Source organism: Microtus pennsylvanicus, chromosome 9 (genome assembly GCF_037038515.1).
Source record: "Microtus pennsylvanicus isolate mMicPen1 chromosome 9, mMicPen1.hap1, whole genome shotgun sequence".
Taxonomy (NCBI): domain Eukaryota; kingdom Metazoa; phylum Chordata; class Mammalia; order Rodentia; family Cricetidae; genus Microtus; species Microtus pennsylvanicus.
The window spans coordinates 33,390,480-33,397,319 of record NC_134587.1 but is presented as its reverse complement, the minus strand read 5'-3'; the positions used below and the strand labels follow the sequence as shown (position 1 = coordinate 33,397,319).

Here is a 6,840-nt window from a genome sequence, read left to right as displayed (position 1 = left end):
GCATCCTGACGGACGGACACCATGGCTCAAAGTGTCAGGCCTGGGCTGAGACTTCCAGTGGACTCCAGACCCACGGAAAGATGAGATAGATGTTCATAGCAGGATGTTCTTCCAGAGGGCGGCCTTAGGTCAACTCCCTCTAAGAGATAATGCCGATTCCAGAGAAATTCTACAATCCCCTAAGTCACCAACAACAGCAGGCACCATGATGTTCCTCCAGGGTCGAGCACACATTTCATGCAGGAATTAACTTGAGAACATTGTTTATTTGACCTTATCGCCATCTCCAATCCCTTTGCTTCCAAGCCCAGCAGGAACTGGAGTGAAAAGAAGAGTCCTGCACTGAAGTGCTCTGTTAGTTAAATCAGTTAAGAAAGGGACTGAATTTGCCAGCAGTCTTACAAATTGCAAAATGTCTGGGCTGATCATTTAAATGGTTGGTTCAGTGAGTCCTTGGTATAAACTGGGAAAACTAGGCATCTTGGAAAGGTAAAGAAAAGAAAGGCCAAGAAAACTCAGCAACCTCGAGACCTCTTCTGTTCATTCCTATCATCGAAGTTTCAGTATTTATAACTATTTAATAGAAGATTTTTGGGGGCTGGAAAAATGGCTCAGAGGTTAAGAGCATTGCCTTCTCTTCCAAAGGTCCTGAGTTCAATTCCCAGCAACCACATGGTGGCTCACACCATCTGTAGTGGGGTCTTGTGCCGTCTTCTGGCCTGCAGGCATATACACAGACAGAATATTGTATACATAATAAATAAATAAATATTAAAAAAATAAAAAAAATAGAAGATTATTCCCCATATGTTTTTGGAGACCACTGTTCATCTTCTGGCCATGCAGGCTCCCAAAATAATCACACAGAAGCTATATTATTTGCAATACTGTTTGGCCAATAGCTCAAGCATATTACTACCTAGCTCTTACATCTAGAATTAACCCATTTCCATTATTTCATATTTTACCACAAGGCTTGTGGCCTATCAGCAAGGTTCTAGCTGGCAGCTTGCATCTTTCACCTCTGGAGGCTATGTTGAATCTCACAACTTTGCTTTCTTTCTCCCAGAATTCATTTTAGTTTTCCCCGCCTAGCTCTACTCTGCCCTATCACAGGCCAAGCCAGTTTCTTTATTCATTAACTAATGAAAGCAACACATATACAGAAGGACTTCCCACATCTCCCATACAAAAAATAATAAATAAATAAATAAATAAATAGGCTGTTTGGGGAAGGAAACAGAATGACAATAGTAACCACTAGCTAACAAAAAAAAATCCAATCAAAATATGTATTTATTTGTTGTACCATTGGGAGGTGGCTGAAACTGTCTTGTTGATAGTTCCCTGCATGGGAAATAGCACTGTGGTGCTTTATGAGACTGTTCGCTGGTGGAGTAGAAGACAGTTAGGACACAGGGATGTTCTATGAGAGAGAGCCATCTGCATGGTGGTGGCTAGCCACCATGAAGAGCTAGCATGAATAGAGTTGGGATACATGAGTTCATTGGGCCATGCCTTAGAACAGCTGAACTGAGGGGTCCTATCAACTGTCTTGCTTTAATTGGATATTTTCACGAAATCAAAGTAACTTGATGAAGCAAGAATGCTCCATGGCTCTCTGCTTTCAAACTTAGAAATCTCTAAACTTTAAGAAAGAAAGGCTTTCCAACTCTCTGTAAGAGGCTCAGAGTGGTGGCACATGTCTATAACCTCAGCATGCAGGAGGCTGAGGCAGGAGGATCAATAGTCCAGGATTGACTTCATTTACATAGTGAGTTCATGGCCCAGTATGTGCTACATGAAACTCTGTCTCAAAAGCAAAAAGTTTTTTAACTTAGGAACAAGTTAAATCTGAAATACCAAATTCATCTAGTGTTCCCCTTAAATAAACACATGATGGATAGAAGATTAATTCAATGTTCAGACCCCAGAAATAACACTAAAAACAATTAACATAATTTTAAGGGCTATTTGAAAGATTAATTTATATAAACACTATCTATTAAAATACCTCACCCTTCACTGTGGTTTATTGGACAATGAAAACTGGCTGAAATTCTAGCCAGGAGGATCTGAAGTACAAATGCGCATGCTACTCTGGCTAAAGATAGTTGCGATGCCGAAATGATGTGCTTCATTTTTTCAGAAGCATCAGCACAAGGCATTTGCAAATGTGCCAAACTCTCCAAAACTTTCTGCAAGGAAAATGTTTGAGGCTAGAAATAGAAAGCTATGCTGTAAACTAAAAGCAGCCTTGCAAGTAATTACATGCCCACTTCTCCGGGTGATAAATGACACTTGCTCATGCTTTTTCTACTGTTCCTATGACTTATGAGAAGATTATAGGTAATCTTTCCATGGATAGGAGGGAGTGAAGGCTGCATCAGGGCCGTCAACGTCAGCCTGGGAGAAAAAGAGCTGAGTATGATCTAGAGCCAAAACAGGTGGTCAGGGAATGTAGCAGTTAAACTATTAGGCTGAAAAACAAGGGGTCCAAAGAGGCAGGGTAGAGAATCATTGAAGATCAGTGAGCATCGTTCCACTGGTAGTGCAGCTGCGAGAAATAAAACTCAACTCTGATCAAAATTGCAATTGACAACCTGAAGACAAATGGAGGGCCAGAGACAGACAGCTCCTTGAGAAGGCTTGGCACCCACGAGTTGAGTCAGAGCAGTATGCAAAGGAAATAGAATGCAGATGGGCATGAAGGCAGCCAAGACATGGTAAGAAGGGAGCCCTGTGAACATGAAGCTTGTCAGGTGAACTTCAGGGAGAGGCGGCAGGTATGTGGCCGCGTCAGTTGCAGATGCTCAGAAATGGTCTCTCAGGAAGTGAGATTCCATCTTCCTCAGCACTGGTATGACTTTGTGTCCTAGTCACGCAGGCCATGTGCCTTTGACCTTTTTTACACCTCCTCCCCAGATGAACTGCAGTTGCCTGGAGACAAGGCTCTAGCACAGACAGCTATGCTGAAGGCCCCAGGCTTACATGCGCGTTGCTCTTACATAGTGAATGCAGTGTTTCCGCTCACGTCCCAAACGAAGACTCGAAAAGTCATCCAAATATTTATTTTCAAGAGTTCTCATGCAATTCGGTCTTCTGACAGGAGAAAGCATCTTGACCTTGTTACAGCTTCTACTTTAGTTTAAAACAAAGTTGTCCAATGTTTTACTAAGAAGCCATGTCTACTATGTCCATGTGTCAGGGCAAAATTGCTCCTGACTGCTCAAGAGATTTTTTTTTCTTTCTAAAATTTAGAAACTTTATAGAGCTTTGTGTGTGTGTGTGAGTGTGTGTGTGAATATCAAGTCCAATCTCTCTATACAAAGCACTGCTAAAACAATCTTGATCACTCAAGCTCAGTCTCACTGTTCTGCATGGATGATCTCTTTCCAGAAAGTTCTTTTATAATATCTTTTTGCAAATAGTTCCATTTGCCGTGTCTTCTTAACTGGATATTTACAGCATTTCATTCATGACAGTGTTACAGATGTGTAGAGGTGGTTACTTCCTTGCTTATCTTCTCTTCTACAAGTTAAGCTACACATTATTATCATATTTAAATAGAATGCCTCTATTTTTGCCGTACAGCCATCATTTTCTGCAATGTGCTTCATTAACTGTGGTCCCTAGACACAATATCCTAAAGTTATCTGAGCAAAGAACTGACTCCCTCAAATTGACCTCTGACCTCAAACATGTAATGGCGGCATTTATGCGTGGGTGTGTGCATGTACATACATGGTGGTAAGGAAATAAAACATGTTTTTAAATGTAAATAAACAGGAAAATGAAGTCAGGACAAGCTCAAGAATATTCCAAGGCAGGGAAAGACCATATGACCAAGTGTAGTTTCCAACTAAGAGGGCATGAAGAATTTATCAACGTGCTAGAGAGTAAAAGAGAGAAAAAAGAAAAGGGAAAAGCACGGTATAATCAACAAAGGGAAATTGGCATCAGGTCAGAAACAGAAACAGGTTAAATAGATTATGAGCCCCAAATCTTAATCTTTACTGAAATAATGATCATTTTATTTATTACAGTAATACATGAATGATCAATTGTTATAGAGGGGCCAACATGCATGTCATCCAGGTGGAACATGTATGCATAAAGTGGTTACAGAAGCACTATAAATGCATGTTTATCACTAAGGACCATATTAATACAGAGATGAAACTGTGGAAATTAAAGAAAATCAAACTGAGAGATAGCAAAACGGGGGGCGGGGAGGTCTTGAAGCAGTACCAGACACCTAGGAAGAGAATCAGTACTGAACTGTTAGCCAAGGCGATGGAAGGGGTGGGTCAGTGTGGGAGCAACCACAGGCGTGAGCTGCTGCAGTCTACATATGAAATCACTCACCATAGGCCCAAGCAAAATGCAGCTAACCGCACTGGCCTGCGCTTTGTAGAGGAGTCCGGCTTTTCACTTCTGCCTCCCATGAGAACAACCTATTTGTGAGGAGAAAAGGTTCACCGAGGCAACAAAACATTGGGAAAATTCAGAGAGGTCTTTGCCTTGCATCTGAATTAAGCTTCTCTTCAGAGAAACATAAGGAAAGATCCAAAACTGGATTAGAGGCCCCCAAGGCACAGGTAAGTAAGTCCACTAATCAAGAGTTAGAAAAACCCCAGTCATGAGGCTGGATAACAGAGATTGGATCTCACAGGCTGGTAGGCAGTGGTAGGAACAAGGCAGGATCCAGAAACCAGAGTCTGGGTTTCTAGGCAGATTCTAAAGCATAGATTCTAAGACATAGAGGAAAGTGAGGAGGCAGAAACTGGGCGATACATTTCAGGGTTAAAAGAGCAGCAGGGGAATAAATGCTTAGTGTGAGTCACTGAGTGGAGATGCTAGCTAGGCATCTGCCTAGAATCAGAGTGGTCTCTGGTGTATGAAGATGCTTGACCCTTCAGGGGCTGCTGCTCTGAGAGCAGGGGTGGGTAAAATGTGAGCGGGGAGGTGTGTACAGATATCTCTGTGGAATTTCACTGAGGTGAGGAAGAGTTGGCTGAGAATAAGAAAAAAGAAAGAAAGAGAGAGAGAGAAAGAAAGGAAAACAACAAGGTCCAGAGTGTTTCTGTTAGTGTTCCTTAGTAATGGAAATAAAAACATCTATAAACAAAAGAGGCAGTGGAAAAAAGAGTCACTCTTGAAATTATGGGATTCCCCACCTCCCAGGAGAAAGGAGGAGCTGGATAAAGGGTTATGAGCTTGGTATCTTGGACAAGAACTTATTTAAAGCTGAAGCTTCTCAGAGGAGGGCAGGGCAGGGAGAATGCCAGAGTCCGAAGCCCTGTGTTTCTGTCCTTTTTCTGTCGCTGCCATCTTGTAACCCCTAACAAGTGTTTCTCCCTGAGCCTCCGCCAGCTCTTTCTCGTGTAAAACTCAGCAATGAGTAGAATGCAGATATGTGACAGGGAAGAAGAATCCTCCAAAAGGAAGATTTGGGACACTTTAATACGCATAGTACATTAGCAAGCCACATAACCCAGTGATGGCGTCATATGTGAGTCAAATGAGAATCAGCTGAGGGATTGAAGGCCAGGCAAGGCTGCAGAGCACCCTGGCCAGATCTGCTGGAAAGCTAATTTTACATGCTGGCTCTGCTTCTTAGATGCGTGGGAATTTGGACAAACTGCTCAATCCTGGACATATGTCCCTTCATCTGTAACACGAGAGTGATGGTTGTCTTGAGATTTTCCTAAGTACAAGATTAATGAAGAAAGTCCATAGATGACACACACATGACATGTGATACTTTGCCCAGCCAACCCATGTGTCAAACTAGCTCATCACACTTGAAATAAATAAAAACAGAGTTGGGAGGAAACTCTAAAAAAACTTATAGTGGCTTCCAACCACTGGTGCATCATAATTTTCCCTTATAGGGTCATTATCTTCGAGGGAAAGGAAAGAAAACAGTTAATGGAAAGGAATCTCAAGAAGAGGAAGTTGGGTGTTCCTGGGAAGCAGGTAGATGTCTGCCTGAAGGAATGAGGAGAGAGAGAGAGAGAGAGAGAGAGAGAGAGAGAGAGAGAGAGAGAGAGAAAGAGAATAGGCAGAGGCTATTGGACAGGGAGCATGGAGGAAGGTGACCTTGAAGCCCAAAGCCTAGGGAGTGAAATTCCTGGGTTCATAAGCAAGGATTTGAAGTAGGAGGCTTCGCAAATGTGGTCAGGAAAAGAAAATGGTTTGAAGGACTGAAAGGGGTCACTGAGAAAAGTGAAAAGGAAAGGAAAGAGGAAAACCTGGATGCTAAGACAACCTCCGAAAAGACCGGCAACTCTATCTCCTCACAAAGAAGGAACTTCAGAGGGTAGAGAGTGGTGTTTTCATTATACGAGGTTTTATATATTTTTACGATTTTGCCATCTATATATTCTATTAGTTAAAACAAAACATTTAATAAAGGCAAAACAATATGCAGTTCGAAGAGTGTTTACTTCAGCAGCGTGCATACTAAAGTTGAAAGAGTACAGAGAAGATCTGCATGGCCATGGTACAAGGGTGCCATGCAGAATTGCATGCTGTAGAATATTCTCTTAAAATACAAAAGTAGAAGGAAAGTGATTTGTGAGGAAGGAGAGACCAGAGGTGAGGAGAGAAGGAAAAAAGGCAATGGAAAAGTGGGTATGAGCTGCAAAACACAAACACTTGAGGAATGTTGTAAATAAATGCTTCTATATTTTAATTAAATTATATTATAAATATAAATGTATATCTTAAAACACACATACAAATGGAGTTATTAGAAAATCAGTGACCTAGAGGAGTGACCTGGCCTCTTTAGTTCTACTGAAAAACAGGACAAGTCACACCCTCAGAGACTGG

The 6,840-nt window shown here is 41.8% G+C and overlaps 1 non-coding gene across 1 annotated transcript; it reads left to right on the top strand.

Moving 5' to 3' along the window:
• Positions 1-6,444: 6,444 nt before the first annotated feature.
• LOC142858017 (U6 spliceosomal RNA) lies at positions 6,445-6,551 on the top strand. The gene has a single exon (XR_012911912.1). It is a non-coding gene; the product is annotated as a U6 spliceosomal RNA (small nuclear RNA).
• The last annotated feature ends 289 nt before the right edge of the window (positions 6,552-6,840 follow it).